Below are 18,459 nucleotides of genomic sequence, written 5' to 3'. Positions count from 1 at the left end.
CCTCTTGATTATAGTATAACTAGACTTGTTTCAGGAAAAAAATCCTGTTTTAAGCTTCTGATAAGGAATATAATCCTTTCTTTTCCCATATTTAGCGTAAGACATGGGAGGAGACGGGGACTGTGGGCGAATGCAACTTTTTTGTGTAATTACATAAGAATTTTATAATATGTGTGTTCTCTGCGTGAGACTTTTAAATACAGATAAAACTAACGAATCTTCTTTTTGTCAAACCTAGCAATACGCGTTAAGTCATCTAACTGAAATCTGTACAACAGATGCAAAAATCATTATCAGACCTTTAAAATGTCATAAAGATTCAAAGACAAAGAGACCAGTTTGCCTCTTTAGATTATATTGCATTCAGGGATGTGTTATTTCAGGAACTTTTCCAAGACATTGCACTGTCACAGCTTCATTGCTTCAAATGTCACTTCAAGTAGGAGCAGTTTTTATAGCTACACAGTAAACTCAAGATGGTTTAATGGAAATGATTTCTTCATGTGTCAAAATGACCCCTTTGTTTCTCATTTTACTCTTTTGTTGCCTGCAGCTAATCTGGTTTTTGGGTTATCAGATCCAAGCATCTTACAATGCTGACTCTAGCAGCGGCATTCAGCTGGAATGCTGCCTTTTGTTTACTGGTTTCACCAGGCCTCCAGTGCTTTCTTTGGTCATCTGGTGGCTCCACTAATGTGATTTGCACTCCCAGGCTCTGCAGGTAGTCATGGGCTTTTAAAGGGAATTAGTGGAAAGCCTGCCACCCTGGTTGCTAATGAATCCACAGGGTATTTCTTGTTTGTGTTTTGTTTTTCCAGATTCTTGTGGAGGTTCTTTTTGTTTTGTTTGTTTGGGTTGTTTTTTGGGGGTTTTTTTGTGGATTTATTCAATTTTTCTCCTCTCTGCTTGGACTTCAGTTTCTGAAGTCGATTTACCTGGCTGTGGTGTGGTGATACTCATTTTGCTTTAAATGGAAGTACCAAATCCTATTATCACAGTATCCATTTGGGGTTTTCTCAGGAATTGTAAATAAGTATGGAAAAAATAGAGGGCTACACAAATACTCAAAACTTATTTGTTGCAATAAATGATACACAAAGCTTGTTCTTGGTAATAGTGGACATGGTAAAAAGAGACAAACCTCCACCTTCATGAAAATTCTTACTATTAAAATAGCAAATGTTGGCATACGTAGGGAAGTTGAAGTGTTTTGCTGATGAGGCTCTCATTGGAATAATGAATTTTTGCAAGCACATCAGGAATAGAAGCAAGTTTATAAATGCCCTCAGCACGGTCTCATAAATTTGAGCCAGTGAAGGACAGTCAAATAAATAGTCTATTACAGTTTTTGCAAAAAAAACAAGTTATACTGGAGGAATTCTTTTATTATGAAAAGTGTATATACAAAAGAGGATATATACTCAAAACATCTACTCTCTTTCTGAAGCAGAGGAGAGTTTCAGACTCTGAGGAGTTGAGTAGCATGTCAGATGCTGAGTGAGATGCCATTCCTTCTTACATCCACAACCTCTTACTGAAGTATCCTTGTGGATTTGAGTGGGGATTAATAGAGTCATTAGGGTTTTTTTTTTTCAGATTAGTCCTGCAGTTTTGTTAGGGCCAGTATTTGGCTTGCACAAAAAACAAGCACAATGTCAATGTTTTTAAAACTTCAAAGTAGTCTAATTAAGACTCAATCTACAGTGGCAGGATGTCCATATTTTTATGTTTTCAAAAACGATTTTTCATCCATTTCTGTTGTTTTAGAATTGAAGATACCAGATCTGTGACAAAAGCAAAATCTGAATAGGACTTTGGAAATAAATGTACCCTTTCCATGCAAAAACAGATAATATAATTCTTACTCTTATTTACCTTGAGAGCAAATCTATCTGTTTACCCAGGTCTGAAGAATTTAGACTGATAAGAGTTGTGTCACTGATATATTGTTTATAGGGTTGGGTCTTAAGAGTAGAAGGAAGCTTTAGAAAAATTGAATTACAAAGGTGTGTTTCAGTGCTCGCTTTGTGCTGTTCTGGGATGTTGGTGCTGAGGATTTATCTGTGCTGTTTGGAGGAGGTGTATGTTTAATTTATATATGTGTGTTTATGTTTTTAACATATTAACTGAATATCACAGCACTAAATTCTGTTCAAGAATGTCAAGTTCCTGAATTGGTGTTTTTACTTCAGAAAAAATAATTTTGAAATTCAGGTGCAGGGGTTTTAATAGTGGACATATAAAGCAAGAGTATATCGATTGAGTTTTACTAGGCTGACAGCAGGACTGAAGGTCCTTGTGACCCAGAAGTTTGTGACCCATGAAATCTCCATTTTCCTTCTATTGGTAATGTATCTTGATGTACAGAGGACTGCAAACTGCATCCTGGGTGACCTAACACATTGATTATCTACAAACAGAAAATTATTTTGGGCTTATTGCTAAAAATGTGTTTGATGCTAGTAAATATAAGGGATAGGCTTAAATTAGATTGTTTAAACAAGTATTTCCTCAGCACAAATTCACTAAGGCAAGAGCTGATCCTTACAGATATGAATAAGATTTGCCATATTTTCCTTTAAAACGCTGATTTCAGATGCTCAGCCATTTTGCTGATTCAGCTTCATCAGCTTGCCTGCCAGTCCACAAAAATCAAAATTTCCCTCTGTAAATGGTACTTGCATCAGATTGAAGAAGATGAAGGGCAGTAAGGAATTGGGCAGAGTTATTTCTAAAAGCAGCAAATATCCAAGGTTCCTGAAAAGAAGCCTATAGCACACAGGCACACCAGCAGGCAGATTTTACAGCTCTGTCCAGAGCACAGAAGGAAGATAAATCATTGCCATCCCCCTCTCATTTTTGAAATGGTTCAACCCTGGGGTTTAGCTGAAGGACTTAAAGAGTTTTTGAAGTGCAAATAGACTGGTGAAGGGTAAACCTTTTCAGAGTTTCATTTAGATGGATTTTTTTTTTCTATGTGGATTTCTGGCACCAGCTGAGATCTGGAAAGCCACAGGATTTTTTTTGTTTTTGATCAATCAAGCAAGCAGAACTTGCCATGGGGGTGTACATTCTCTGCATACATATTGATCCTATTGTGTTTAAAAGTAGTTAATTTAATCGGGGCTTTTTGAAACCTTCCCTGGTAAAACTTGCATTAATGAAGCTGTCATTTCAAGGTCATGTTTCAGTGTCAATAACTTAATGGTAATGACAGAAGTTACCTGTAAGTTTAGTATCAATATTTCAGTTATTCCATGATAAAATTGCATTGAATGAGGACTGATTTCATATACACGCGTGTGAAAATGTTCAGCTTAACTGCAAAATGTTACTTTCATTAAATGAGAGATTTTCAAAGCAGTCTGGAGCTCCTAAACATATTAACACCAACAGTTGTGTTACTATTCACTGCTGTTTGGATCAGTACCCTTGGCCTGCCCTATTCCATAGGGAGTTTGACTCCAATAACCTATTTTACACCTTGTCTCTTCTAGCAAAATGGTTGTAATGTCAGAGTTTTTATTTAGGGCTCTTTCTGGTAGTTTTGGCCTTTTACCTCACATTTTGTTTTATTTAAAAGCAGTGGCATGCAGAAGACGGATTGCATATTAACTATAAACACTTCTCTCTACTGGGATAAATATTTGGAGATCAAACCATGTACATCCATGGCTGGATGTAAGATTAGAAGCCTATTTGAGTGCAGAGTACAGATTTTATAAGGCAGGATGCAGTTTACTACTTTTTCCATCCATATCTGATGCCAAGATCTTCAAGTATTTTGAATGAAAGCATTATATATTTTCAAGAGTTTTTCCTGTGAGGATGTGAAGTGCAGACTTTATTTCCTTTTTTGATTTGTTTGGGTTGGAAGGAGTTTCAGGAAGTTTTTCTGGGCATCGTGACACTCAAAGTACAGCAGAGTTGGTGGTGAAAATTGGATTCAGATACCATGGCAGAATGTGCCTATACATCTCCCAAACTCAGTCTTCTCATTGCTTTTCTTCTTGGTAATTGCAGTGTGCCTTGGACTCTGACATTTGCAGCGTACTGGAATTCCAGAGTGATGTGTGACTGAGCAGGCTGGCATGTGAGGTGGAAAGCAGAGTCTTGCACACAACTCTTTCAATCATGTATCAATAATGGTCTTCTATAGAGTTTCCTATTTGTGTTTTCCCCAATTGAATGGTATTTTATCAAAGATTTCAGTGTCAGATCACTCAGTGGCTCAGAGAGGAACTCTAAAGGTGGTGTGAGGTCCAGAGTTGGGATTCTCTTTAGGAAGGACCAAACTGATTGTTAGTTTATTTTCCTTATATTGGATGTCCAAAATGGTACAGTGTGGCATACTATGGGAAAATAACCTATATCTAAAAATGGTGTATTTTTACCTTACTTCTGTATTTGCTCTGGTGGTTTGATGTTGTCTGTGCTATGACAGCGCAATAGAAAGAATCCACATCAGAATAGGGACCTAAAATTGTAACATATCACAAATTAATAAATATGTCTAAATGCAATCAGTAAATAAGGCTTAAGAAGTCCATGTTGTGATTTTTCTCGGACTTTACACTGAACAGAAGATGTTTGGTTAACAGGCCCCCTATCTTGGCCTTTGTTTTACAACTCTAGCTTTTATGTCACATGCTGTCAATCTCATGTACTGTAATGGTGGTTATTAACGATGGTTATTTCCTGTAGTGTTTGAAAACTGAACATGAGATGCCGTTTAAAGCTTTACTGAGAGACAAGGGAATTCTTTGCATCTCACTGCAAAGAAGGGATGTCACTTCTGTGGTGTCACTTTTGCGAGCATGTTACTGGGAGAAGTTAATATCACGTTTCCTTTGTTGAGTAAGAGTTTTCTAGCAACAGCCAGGACTCTTCTCACTTCAACAAGTCCCATTCCACCAACTGTATAGAGAATTTCTGGACATATTTCAAGTCAGCAATCTTAGTTGAATCCTATTAGGCGAAGAGGGCAGATTTTCATTTAGAAACAGACATTGTTCTGTAGATGGATATGTGGGTGTTGGCTGGAAAATCCATCATTCAAATTTAAATTTTTTCTAAGTGATATGTGCTCAAATGTCAAAACACTGAGGGGCTGTTACCTGCAGATTGCAGATTTATCAAGCAGCTGTGACATTAAAGTAATCTTACTCTGGTTACGGTATGTATTTGTCAAGGGCACAGACTTGCATGATGATTCTGAATTCCTGTGGAATTTAACTGAGCAGCAGCTGGTCTGTAGGATGTGCAGATTTTAACAAGGTAACGTCTGTGTTTTGTTGAAGGGCTTGTGTGACCTTCTACTGAAACTGTTCCAAAGGACCTTCTTCCTCCATTCAAGTCTGTAGGATCCCAAAATAATTTTTGTGTGAAATTTCTCCATTCTCTCTGAGCATCTTGATTTTATCATGGGTAAATTCTACAAAATTCTTCAATGGGGTATTAGGAAAAAAAAAAGGAAAATAAAAAGACCATCAACACCACTGACTGCAGCTCAGGACAGAAAGGATACTATTTTTGGCCTTTAATTGTGTCAGATTCCTTTTCTCCACAGTTGTTGGTTTCGTTTGGTTTGGTTTGGTGTTTTTTTTGGTTTGGTTTCGTTTGGTTTGGTTTTTTTTCCACTTGGGAGACGTTTATGGTGCTGTGTCTGGCAGGATAACCGTGTCTTAGGGTTGAAGTTGTATTTCTTCCCGAGTTCTTAGAGGTGATGTTATCTTTTGTTCACTCAACAGTATGGTCCTTCCTGAGAGCAACTGTCACTTTAGGCACTGTAAGATGGATGAGTCTCAAGTGAACTGCTAGTTGAAGCAAATGGTGAAAATAAGAAAAGACAAGGGGGTTGGGGATCTTCAGAGGGGACAGACAACAAGGAAGCACTGTTAGAAATCAAAAGTAAGCCAGACGGTAGTGGAAGAACGAGCCAAGATGTTAGCAGATCATATGTTAGCAGATCCTGCAGGTCTTGCAAATGAAGATTGGTGGCTGACAAATTCTGAAGAGAACTTCTGCATCTTGACAAAAATGCAGTTGGTTTGTTTCCTTCTTCATTTGTAAATAAGGAAGGATCAGAAGGAGATGATCTGAAGATCAGATGAAGAAATTTGGGTTTTTTTGTTACATTGTATTGTAAGGTTAGGACAAAATAATCAGGAAAAGGATTAGTGATATTTTGTGTATCTTAAGTATTAGGTGACAATCTGTCCATTTTGAATGGACATGTAACAGTATAAAACCAAAGCAGTATATCAACAGTTTAGCTTTTGGAAAAAAAAGTAAACTTAAAATTTGTAGCTGATGGTGTTTCAGAAGGTACTTAATGCTTTTAAAGATTCACTGCATCTCTGATGCAGCTGAACTAATTGAGTTAGACTTCTTAACAGAATGAAAGTGGTGTAAAAAAGCCCACATGTAAACCCTGAGAAAACTCCCTCGAATCCACTGACAAGCAGGTCCTTACCCCCCACCCCCAAGCCGAGCGAAGGTCTGTGTTTGCAAAAGCAGCCGGCAAAGGACAAAAGGCACTTACAGCCCAGTGTGTGTCAAGGTTTGGGAAGGGTCCAGGAGGATCTTGGCTTGAAAAATTATTTTGTCACACTGTTGGCATTGGTCCATAAGGGGAAGCACTGGTTGAAAGGCGAAGAAATTAAGATGATTAGAAGCTTTAAAGCTTCACAAATGGTAGAGTATCTCTCTTCTCAATGGATGTAAATAATAGATGAAAGACTGAGAGTGACAACAAAGGATCAGGGCCTTTAAGAGAATGTGTGCAGCCTGAATAGAGGTCTGTGGCCTAGGGCCAAAGGTCTTAGCTTTGAGTGTAATTAGAAGAAAATACAAAAATGTCATTACTAGCAGGTGAAATGTTCAGCACGTGTCTGAAAAATACCAATTTCAGAGCCAGGAGCTGTTGGAATTGGATTACTGACATTCTGCAATCATTGGAGTCTCTGCAGAGCCCTACAGTTGGGTCGGGAGCTGCGTGTGTTAACCTTGTTGGCCATCTGTGATGGGTTCACTGCTAGCGGGGGTGCACAGGGCGGGGCAGCATCGCTGGTCCCTGCCAATAGAGTTGTTTAGTGTCTTTCTTCAGAACACCACAATCCTACCTGAAACCTTGCCTGAGCCGGAGGTTATAGCTGCTCTCCTAAACAGACTGATTTTTGAAAATGAGACGAGGGGGAGGAAGCTTAAAGGCCTTTAATTTTAAAACCCGGAGTTTGAATTCTAGGTGTACAGCTGCGTTCTGGTTTTGACAGTGGGCCTGTGGCTGTAGTCCCAGCAGTAAACCCTTAAAATCTCATTTGTGAGCAACAGAGAAAATTCCTTTAAATCTTTTGTCAAAATATGGTCTGTTTCTATTGAGAAATCAAACAAGTTTGTCTGCCTAAGGAAGTTTTGTCGAAGTCCAGTCAATGATAAGTTAATTTAAACCTTTTTTTTATGTTAATTACTATTCTGTACAGTTTAGGCATTACTCTCCTGCCTGCTATATCATTTTTGCCATTCCTTGGGGTATTTCTGGTGTATTTTCTTTTAAAAACTGCAATGTCTATTAGCTATGTTTTCACTTCAATACTTTTATGGAAAGCCAGATAGAAGAGCAAACAGCCAAATCAGATTTAATTTTGAACACTAATCTCCAAGGTAGATAACTCCTCACCCATTTAGTTTGTTTCTTTTTAAATGAGTAGTAAAATAATTACTTCTACTTTATAATATTTTTCTAAATATTTCTGCAACAGTTAATTTTCTCATATTAATGTGCTAAATTCCTAATCTGTCATAGCGGCTGCAGTGCCAAAAATGTGTAAATTCTGTGATAAGCTTGTACTTCTGGTAGAATATAGAGAAGCAACCAAGCATTTTCAACCAAGTATTCCTATAAAGAAAAAAGTGCTTTTTGAAGTGGTTGGCCCTCCTTTCCCTACCCCAGTTCAGTTTTCACCCTAAACCAGGTTTCCACAGGCAGGTTTTGTTGGCTTGTTATAAACTATATGCTGGCATGAGTAATTCTAATTTTTTTCTCCCTTTTTATTTTTCAGGTGTTCTGGAGTTTTAAACGACTTTGCAGCAAGGCTTCACAAACTCTTAGCTGCATCCTTTAATCATGACTGCATTTCAGATAGGTTAAAAGGAATCTGAGAGGTACCGTACTTGCACTTCCTAATAGGCAATATGTTGTGTGTTTGTGTTCAGCATCTGTGCTTTCATTTCCATTAACTGCATTTTAGGAACAATGTGGACTGTAAATAATGAATTTATTTTTGCTTAAAGCGTATAAAAGATCCAAGTTCTTAAAAAGAAATCTTGAAATCCAGTTCATATAACTGAACAGCTTTCACCGGCGAGGGCTGATTTGTGCTTCCATTTTTTCTTATGTATTCACAATGAGGTCAATTTCATTATTTAATGACAGTTCTTTTGAAGCTGTAACGATTTTTCTTCTGCTGTTTTACTTAGAGGCTCTGCAAATACCTAAGCCACTAGCTAAATATATGCTTTATGCTCTTGGAGGGTGAATGTTTGTTTGTTTATTTGTCCTCTCAAAGGGTTTAAAACAAATGGGAAGAAGAATGCAGATCTTTGTAATGATTGGGATAGATTTGTGCTTCCAACTGAGATTCTCACACGTCTTCTTTTTCCTGACTTCTGCAAGGGGGGGGGGGCTTGTCTCAGTACACAATATTGGGCTCACATAGTTTCTTGTTGCATTTAAATAGCCAGGGTACCCAGAAGGCTGAAGATCTATTCCTGCTTTATGACCTGTTGTGTCCCTGGGGCAAGGGCAGCCCTGAGCAAAGCAAGCGGGTCATGGCCACAGCCCGGGTTCTGAGTGGCGCTTGTGGGTTCCCAAAAACCTGCCTGCCTGGCAACATCTGGAATATGGTATAAGTCTGGGAGAGGGGGGAACCTCTAGGATCCTGCTTCGCCAGGTGCTAGGAGGAAGCAACATTAGCCTTTTTGATAGGGGGGAGGCAGATTCTGTGGCCCTGAAGTTAGGCTAAACAATTGCAGAGGTCAAAGGACAGCTGAGTGCGGTCAATGAGACACCCTGGGGTGTATTTTGTTACTTAGTAAAAGGAGCAGCATCCTAAAACCCTAAAGGATTCTCTTGAAAATCTGTGTTGTGAAAAGGTTTTATGAGTCTGATGGCAAAAAGTGCTGATTTAGCTAAGGAATGCTTGCTTTTGTCTAAATGAAAGGCTAATCCTCACCAAATGTTGGCAGCTATTATAGTGCAGTCAATGCGGGTCTGAAAGGACAGTTAGAGTAGAAGTGTACTTTGGGAATCTCAAATGTTTATCATTTTAATGGCTCTGAAAAGATTTCTGAGCTTTTACCTTTTATCCTAAAATTTATACCATAAGCAAAATATTTGAAAAAGTAAAAAGTAAAATCTTCATTTATGATTTAAAAAGCTGCTCCTTAGGGAGCTGCACCTGCCCAGTTATTCTATATTCCCTGATAAATTTGCTTTTGATTTTCAGAGTATTGCCTGGCTCAAACTGTAACTTTTAATCTGCTGATACTCAGTAACTGTTTAAAAGAAAGTGTGGGTTTTTTCTGGTCTTGAGTAATTTTTGCTGTTCTTGTTTCAGTGCTCACAAAAAAACCCCAACCAAACCAAACCAAAAACCAAACCAAAAAAGCAGAAAAGAATAGGTTTGGGGTAATTAATTCCTATAATTTGTTTAGCATTATCTTTCTTTAAAAGGACAGCTTATTAACACTTAACATTTGTCATAGAAACAGATAAGAAATCAATGTCAGAGCCAAGACCTTGTAAATAACCCGCAAGGAAATGTAATAATGGCTGTCTTCACCACAGAGTTGGTGGGGGAAGGACTGGGCATGTGGCAGAAAAGGTTCAGTGCTTTTTGTTTTCCTTTGAAAGGGGGGGTTGCTGCAAGGCAGAGCCCGGGGCCTCCGAGTCTTTGGCCTTACTGTCTTACGCAAACACTCATTGTTGTATTAGGAAGAAAAAGGTGCTTGGGAGCCAGCAGTGGTGCCGTTTTTATAGTGACTAACCCGGTGTTTCATCATGATCTTTAAAAGGACTCTATAATAAGAGTGAAAAAGAAAAAATTGTATAATTTTCAAGGGGTGGAGGAAAAGGAGCAAAAAAGTTGACAAGTAGGTTTGGTTTATTTTTGAAAGAAACCTGCTTGCTATAAAACCTATAGCTCCTTGTTGAGCTTAATTTTTAAACTCTTCAGAAGTACTCTAACAGATGCTTAGCATTGATTTACATCAAGGTTAAGGCACCTTTAAACAAATAAAGTTGGGAATGGATAAACCTACTAAAATACAAATCGTCTATTAAACAGAGAAGATGTTTGTATAGCATTCAGGTTACTACAAAACTGACACATGTCTTGAAATTCTCCTGATAACCCCTTCTAAACTCATCAGGAAATGATAGCATGTGTGTTTGAGGGGTACACAAGGGAGCAGCCAGATAGGATAGAGATGGAAGGTCAGGCCATAACTTTGACTTTCTAAGCTTCAGCTTCATGCTTGTGCAATAAGGCAATAACAAATGAAGAAAGGACTAAGGTGATATACTTATCAATGAGGTTGGACTAGCATTTGCTATAGAAATTCAATGAGATGTCTCTTTGAGCCTATTTCTAGCTTTATCCCTGTAGATAATGACTATCATATTTTACATATATATCTATATAAAATAAACTGTCCAATAAAACTGCTTAGATAAGTACATATTGTGCTATAATTCTTAATTTTATTTGCAACTCCAGAATTTAACTACTCAAAGTATGTAAAATTAATTTATATGGGGGTTTAAGATTTTTTTACTCATTTATCAGAAAAAAAAATGTTCTGTATCTATAAAGTGTTTATTTATCTGGTGTTTGGTTGGTTTTTTTCCTTTCAAGTGGATTGTAGCCCACAGGGACAGCTTTATGCATAAAATTTATAACCTGCTGTGGCAACAGTCACAGAGAAATATTTTGAGCCCTAGTTTCTCGAGTATCAGGATTTACTGGAAGTTTTATATGCATTCTGTCAAGAATGCATAGAACCTGTGAATTTTTTGTGTTGCTGACTCACTAAACCACAATAGCAGCTTTGGGAATCAGGATTGCCTCTGCTAGCATGTAAATTAAGTTGCAGGTAAATTAAGTTCAGCCTGTAAACAACATTAATACTTTTGGGAGAAAAGAAAGTAGAGAAGCACATGTAATGTCTACAAGAAGTCAAGGATTTTATGATTATAACCCCCATATGATCAAAACTCCCATACACAATTTTTCTTGGTGGCTGATGAGTTGCATCACAGCAGAAGATAAGCATTAGAAATAGAAAATTACTTTCTTCTCCTACTGAGTGTTAATAGCATGTCATTTTGAATTTTTGCATTTCTATTTGGAGTAAAGATAAAGGTGGGGCTCTTTTTTTGACGTAGATGGCATTATAAAAATGTCTTTTGTGGATGTTTATCCTACAAATACGTTTTGAGATTCCTAAGTATCTAGAAAAGGTAGTTTGAATGTCAAAACTCTTCTTTTTAGATATACCCTTGAATATGATGTTCCAGTTTTGTTCTGTTGATTGCCCGTTTCTTGCAAATTTCATCTTAACTAAAATCTGGGATGTTGCAGAAGGCCCAGTAATGATGTGCATCTGTGATCTCAAACGGGGTTGCCTCTGGTAATTTCAGAGGTTCTGGGCAGAGCTTTGTTTATTTTATAGAGGAATTTGTGGTATTCTGGGGAGGGGAGAAAGTAGAGTCAGCTTTGACACATGACAAACACATGTTGTGGAAAAGAAAGAACTCTACAAAGCACTCCACACTTGGAAGTTCATTTCCACTAAAATTATGTATGAGAAGTTCGTTGGTTTTTCAAATAGAAATTCTATGAGCAATTTAGATACTGCTTCTCAGCAGCAGAGAAGTTGCAAAAAATGTCCGAATTGTATTAAATTGACATTACTTGTAGGTTTAAGCTGATAGATATGGTTTTGACCAGTGCAGGGTTTGTACACTGCTTTGCTTTTTGCATAGAAATGGCCATGAAAGCAGCTGGCTTCGCTGTGTTGGTTTTTTTTCTTGTCACTGCATCATGGGCTAAAAGTGACTGCAGAAGAACAGTGTTACATATGCCTCTCTATCTAGAGACTACATGGAAACTTCAGATAAGAAAATACTTGTTTGTTCCTTTCTAAAACATATTTAGAGTTCAAAAGAACAGAAACAGGATCATTTTGACTTATTTGAAAATGGTTGTTTTGGAAGAGCTGCGCAGGAATGTGCTCTGAGTGGACTTGATAGACAATTTGACACAACCCTCTGCAAAAGAAGAGGGTCTCATTTCCACCTTTGCTGGTTCCTTTTTAGGGATGATGGTTTCCAAGCCTTGTAAACTAAAGAAGATTTATCTTTCAGGCTTTCCTTGTTTTCAGACAGGGCTCTAGGGAGGAAAACAGTAATTCTTCAGAGAATGTGAGGAACGAACAACTTACCTAAATTTCTATCCAAGTGCATTAGTGAAGGCTAGTTTGATTACTTAAGACTGACTTTATTTCACCTTGATTTAATTTTATTTTTCAATCTAGAAATCTGTGTTAGGGATTTGTTTAATAATCTTCCTGCAGAGGGAGAGGAACAAAAGTTGATGGTGCTTTTGGCAGGACTGTGCACTTTACAGATGAGGGAAATGACATGTGAGAGGCATTTGGATGCAGCGTGTTATCTTTTATACAGAATCATGGATGCACTCTGACTGCAGAAACCATTTTTTTTCCTTTTTTTTTAATTGGTAACCCTGAAATTACTTTCAGGTTGCATATTTGAAGAACTGCCATGGTACATCTCCAACTCTGCCAGCTTCGGGATGGGGAAAAAATTACTTGTAGCAAAATAAAAGGTTGAAGTTAACAAAGTTTTACTCCAATGTTTCATTTTTACCCTATTATAGCTGTCAAAAACCAGAACATGCACCAGATAAAATGAATGCTGTGGAAAAAGAAAATACTAAGTGGATATTCCCGAAGAATTGGGTCATCTTTGTTTGGAAAGTTTTAAGAGCTAATATAATCTGTATTACCATTATGCCTATTATTCAAAAAGATTTATTTTTATTAGTGTCAGTTAGTACATGCTTTTAGAGTTGAGAGTTTTCAGAACAAGTAACATCTCTGCAAAATTAATAGCAATTCATTTATATTGCTTGCAGTAAAAATTTCTTTGCCTCTCTTATTTAGTAGCACTTTCACATGAGAAAACTTTAAAAGAGAAGAACATGGGGAAAACACCTTTATTGCAGACATAGATACCCAGGATGATCTTTATTAAGAATTTTCTTGTTAATGCTCTACTTTACAGTCTGATGTTGAGATGTGTCAAAATGGATTACATTTTAGCTTCTATTTTCTGTATCTTAGTAGTGAATTTTTTGCTGCTTTCCTATCAAATAGCGTCATCTTGGTTAAAAAACTTTAAAAATGTCAAGCATAAATTCCTATATGAATGGTAGCTTGTTCCCACAATAAATAAACAGCATAAGCTATGATGTTTAAAACTTAAATTTGCACCCCAGTGGTCCAGGGATTTATAGTAATTTAGATACATGGTTTGCTAAGCCACAATGCACAGTCCTAATCCAGAGTCCTATTGAAAACAACACCAGGCAGGTGAATACGTACTTACAGTACTGAGTGGTGAAGGAACTACAGGAGAAGCAGTTAGAGAGAATTTGCAGGGGAAAAAAAATGAACACAAAGAAGTTGAGCAGACTCAGTGGTTGGAAATTCCTTTAATATTATTAGCTTCATATGGTGGTCTTTGTTAGTCCAGTCGTGTCGAAGATTTGGTCAGAAAATTCATTGAGAAAGCATTCAAAGTGTGCTTGGGATTGTAGGTGAAGTGCTCATCTTCTACGTACCCAGACCACATACACTTAATAGGTCATCATCCCTTTCTTTTTCATGAGCAGTGCCAATTGAGATGCCATTATTAATGCTCCTTTTTATGGCATTATATGGCTCTTTTGAAACACTGGTAACTTCCCCTGTCACTTTCTCAAGATAAAAGCAACCCCTCAGGAAACAAACAAACAAACAAATCCCAAAAATAATTCATAACAGCAATTAGGGATAATTACCAGCATTAAAATGGTTGACAAGTATAGGCTTGTGTTTCATATTTAGAAAGATATAATAAGACTATTCACTGAGCTTCCCAGTCATAGAAATTATTTTTTTTAAAATGGTGTAATATTAAACAATGTTCCATTGAAAGAAACTTTAAATCTCCATTGAAAACAAAGCTTTAAATCAACTGATGTATCTGAGACGATATAGTTTACTTTATAGATTATCGTAAACTACATAAATAGGTTTTGTCTCTAATACTTCTGAAATTTTTTTTTAATTGGTAATATAATTGTTAGCTAATAGCTTGCAGTAAGATCTGTGTATTAACAGAGTATGTGTTGTCAGCGAATGACTGTACACATATGTATGAAAAGTATGTAAAAATAATATTTCAATAAAAATATGTTGGATTTGGGAACAGTTACCAATTTTGAATACATTGTTTGGGAAACAACTTTGGGCTTATGTTATAACATTAACTGCTTATATGCTACATTAATTTTATCTTTTGTGTTATTAAGAGTGATAGCTGAACGAATTCATGGAATCACAAAATGGATTGCGTTGGAAGAGACCTTAAAGATCACGTAGTTCCAGCCCTCCTGCCTTGGGCAGGGACACCTTACAATAGAGCAGGTTGCTCAGAGCCCCATCCAGCTTGGCCTTGAACATTTTCAGGAATGGGGCATCTACAGCTTCTCTGAGCAACCTGTTTCAGTGCCTCACTACCTTCATAGTGAAGAATTCTTCATAGTGAAGAATTTCTTCCTAATGTCTAACCTAACTCTGTCCTCTTTCAGTTTAAAGCCACTCCTTGTTTTATCACTTCATACCCTTGTAAAAGTCCCTCTCGAGCTTTCTTCTAGGCCCCTTTAGGGTGCTGGAGGTCTGCCTTGAGCCTTCTCCAGAACGAACAGCTTCAGCTCTCTCAGTCTTTTCTCACAGTAGAAGTGCTTCAGGCCTCTGATCTTCACAGCCCTCCTCTGGACTTGATCCACAAGGTCCATATCTTTCCGGTGTTGGGGGCTCCAGCACTGGACACAGTTCTCCAGGTGGGGTCTCACAAGGGTAAAGGAGAAGGGCAGAATCACCTCCTTCGACCTGCAGACTGTGCTTCTTTTGATGCAGCCCAGGATACAGTTGGCTTTCTGGGCTGTGAGCGCACGTGACTGGGTCGTGCTGAGCTTCTGGTCCACCAAAATTTCCAGATGCTTCTCCTTGTGGGCACTTTCAATTCATTCTTCACCCAGCCTGTGTTTTTGTCTGGGTTTGCCCCAATCCATGTGCAGGAACTTACACTTGGCCTTGTTGAATGTCATGAGGTTTGCATGGAATCACCTCTCAAGTCTGTTGAGGTCCCTTTGGATGACATCCCTTTCCACCATGGTAGCCCCACTGTAGGGTTACCTTCTACCAATGTAGAAGGTCACCAAATTTCAGGCACAATTTGCCCTAAGTGAAGCCAAGTTGGTTGTCACTGGTCACCTCCTTATTTTCCATGTGCCTGTTTCCAGGAGGATCTGCTCTCTGATCTTGCTGGGTGCAGAGGTGGTTCAAATGCATAACTACCTGTCTGTGCTAACATGCTAAGTTGTTAGAAGAACAACTAAGTGCAAAATCAAAATTACACCGTAAAAATATGCCTTGACCCTACAGCTAGGACTAAGGACCATTACTGATTTGGTTGTATTGCACTGACATTAATAATGTGGTGAACAGTCATATTGATTTAGGGCAGAGAACATAAGTGGAGAAAGCTATGTATGAGCATGCATGTTTTAAGGAAGCAGGCTGAGATTTTCAGCAGTGCTCCTTAGTGATTTTCTTGTGCAGTCAGAATAGGCTAAATCCACATAATTAACTCCTGAAAGCTTTTAGATCATGAAGGATATAGACCTATACATGTAAGGTTTCTACTTCACTATATAATCTTCTCATTCTTAGTTATATACTAATGAACATTTCTTTTTGTGTTACTGGCAATTCAATTTTTATTAAGGCTTCTACTCTTTCATTACCTTTATGGTCAGACAGTTACTTCTTGTCATTGTCTACAACCCTGTATCTTTGACATTTCGATGATAACAGTAGGGGATGCAATGGGAGAAAACTAAAAGGGATATATATTTTTTAATACTATAAATACAAAATATGGTTTATTTATGGTTTCTAATTAAGTTTCTTTTTCCATAGTAGAAAGGCAGACGAGGAATAATTAGGTAAATGTTATATTCACAGAAGCTTGGGATGGAGGGGAGGGTTGTGTAAATAGATGTGGGTGAGTGAATGAGAGTGTAAAAGAGACAGTATTAATGTATGGGTGTATGTTACTGGTGACAGAACATATAGTACCTTTTTACACACAAATGCTCATTTGCATAAGTCAACCTTTGCCCATGAAAACAAGCTATGCATTTAAAATAGTCATCAGAAAACATTCCTTTTTTCAAGTACCACACCAAATGGTATCAGCTACAGTTTTGCTCCATTAATGTTCCAGTCTCTTTATAGTATTTTTTTCATGTAGTTCACCATATCCAGGCAGGCATATATTACTTTAAATGCTTCTAGCATAGCATCATTTATTCACAGAAACTAGTTCTCCATAATTTTTATGTATTGTGTAGTCAGTGTAGGTGAGTTTACATACATGAAGTAGTGAGGTCACATGTTTTCTTTCATCTGCTTGTTGCATCTGTTTTCTGAGGAGAGGGCATCAAATGAAGTTTGCCACACTCTTAATCTTAAATCATCTCAGTCCTCGCTAGAGGAATGTGTTGAGCATCCCCCATGCACAGACTACACTGTTCCATAAGAGTTCAACATACTTGGAATCTTTTTTTCTGAGTGAGAGCCACAACCTGGAAAAAATTAAAGCAAGGTCTTTACAGTTCTTCTCACAAAGTCTCATGTGCACCAATCTTGTCAAATGACTTCGAGCTCCATTTTGGTGATGAGAAGAGCTGACTTTTATGTTTTCGATTTATGTAGTTTGATTCTAACTATACAGACTTAACTCTAAAATAGTGTTTTAAAACCTCAGGCTTCGAAAAAGATCACAGCTAAAGATTCTGGGAGGGTATTATCAGAACATTTGAAAGATGAAGAAATATGCACTATGTTAGGCAATAAACACAACCTTGTAACTTAAAAATATTGAGCTGCCATTTTGTAAAACTTGAGCTTAACTTGCTCAGCTTGAGCTTAACTTTTGTACCGTTGCACCTCTCAACATATTTTTTGATTCTATGATTCTATGATTTTGTGATCAGTGCTAGTTTATTCGGCGAAACTAAAAACTCCTAGATCACTGATTTTTTAAAAATGTAATCCAGACTTAATTTTTGTAGTATTTTGGGGTGATTCAAAATTGATAGCTACATTAATATAAATTCAACTTAGTAACACCATCCTGTATTCAGGTGTTAATTTTACCTCTATTATGTTTATTTTTTTGTGAGCTGTGCCTGAGGACTGTGGGAATAGTCTTGGTGTGGAAGGGATGGAGCAATAGGAGCATAGCAGCCTCCATGTTAACACCACTTTTGATTTGCTTTCTGTTTCATATTGTGGGTAAACAGCTGCCCTGTTCCACCATCCTGCATGTAGCTCTGTTTTGTATGCATTTGTCTCTCTCTGTCCAAGAAAATTGTCCAAATTCCAGATAATCTGATGTAATACTCCAAGTACAGATACTATTGAACAGTAAGAGGAAGAACCTTGTCAGGAAAAAATAGGTGTTCTTGATCTTTCCCATTCCTCTGACATAGCAGTGGCAACATCTGACTGAAAGAGGAGGTTCTAAATCGTATTGGATGCTAACAATATTTTCTTCAGAATAAAATGAAAAATAAAAATGAAAGGAAACGGCACTGTAAATAGAGTCAATGCAAACTACTAATTCATTTTCTTGAAAGATGTTGTGAATGAGTTATTTGTCACTTGCAACATAAGATTGTAAGCTCTTTTAAAATTGAGTGTAAATATCCCTAACCAAGACAAAAGCAGGGTCAGAATCTCAGGATCTTGAAAGGACTGGGGGGAAGGAAGGGATCTTACAAAGGCTGTGAGATAATAGACCTGTTAAGGAGACTACTCCATCTTGCAGTCTTGTATTGACTCACACATAGGTCTTCTCCACTGAATGTTACAGTTAATGCTGTACATGGACTTCTGACTTTGAAGTCTACACTTGCAATTAACGTGTACATTTGTTTTTGTCGTTATTAATTGGCATCCTTTCTGCTACGTGCATGTTCATGATACATCCTAGTGATGCTCTAATGGGAAAAATAGTACTACCAGAAACTGAATGAGAATGAT

The 18,459-nt window shown here is 37.5% G+C and overlaps 1 protein-coding gene across 5 annotated transcripts in view; it reads left to right on the top strand.

Moving 5' to 3' along the window:
- The window catches only part of GREB1L (GREB1 like retinoic acid receptor coactivator), a 138,912-nt gene that overhangs the window by 50,321 nt on the left and 70,132 nt on the right, over positions 1-18,459 (top strand). For all 5 annotated transcript variants that reach the window (XM_027731256.2, XM_027731258.2, XM_027731257.2 and 2 more), the window contains exon 2: positions 8,061-8,163. The gene's annotated coding sequence lies outside the window, so the exon portion shown is untranslated. The remainder of the gene's footprint in view (positions 1-8,060; positions 8,164-18,459) is intronic.

The sequence above is a fragment of the Pipra filicauda genome, unplaced genomic scaffold, assembly GCF_003945595.2.
Source record: "Pipra filicauda isolate LSUMZ 115617 unplaced genomic scaffold, ASM394559v2 scaffold154_size2910363_pilon, whole genome shotgun sequence".
Classification (NCBI taxonomy): Eukaryota; Metazoa; Chordata; class Aves; order Passeriformes; family Pipridae; genus Pipra; species Pipra filicauda.
The sequence above is the reverse complement of the archived record's forward strand: the minus strand, read 5'-3'. Positions and strand labels throughout refer to the sequence as shown.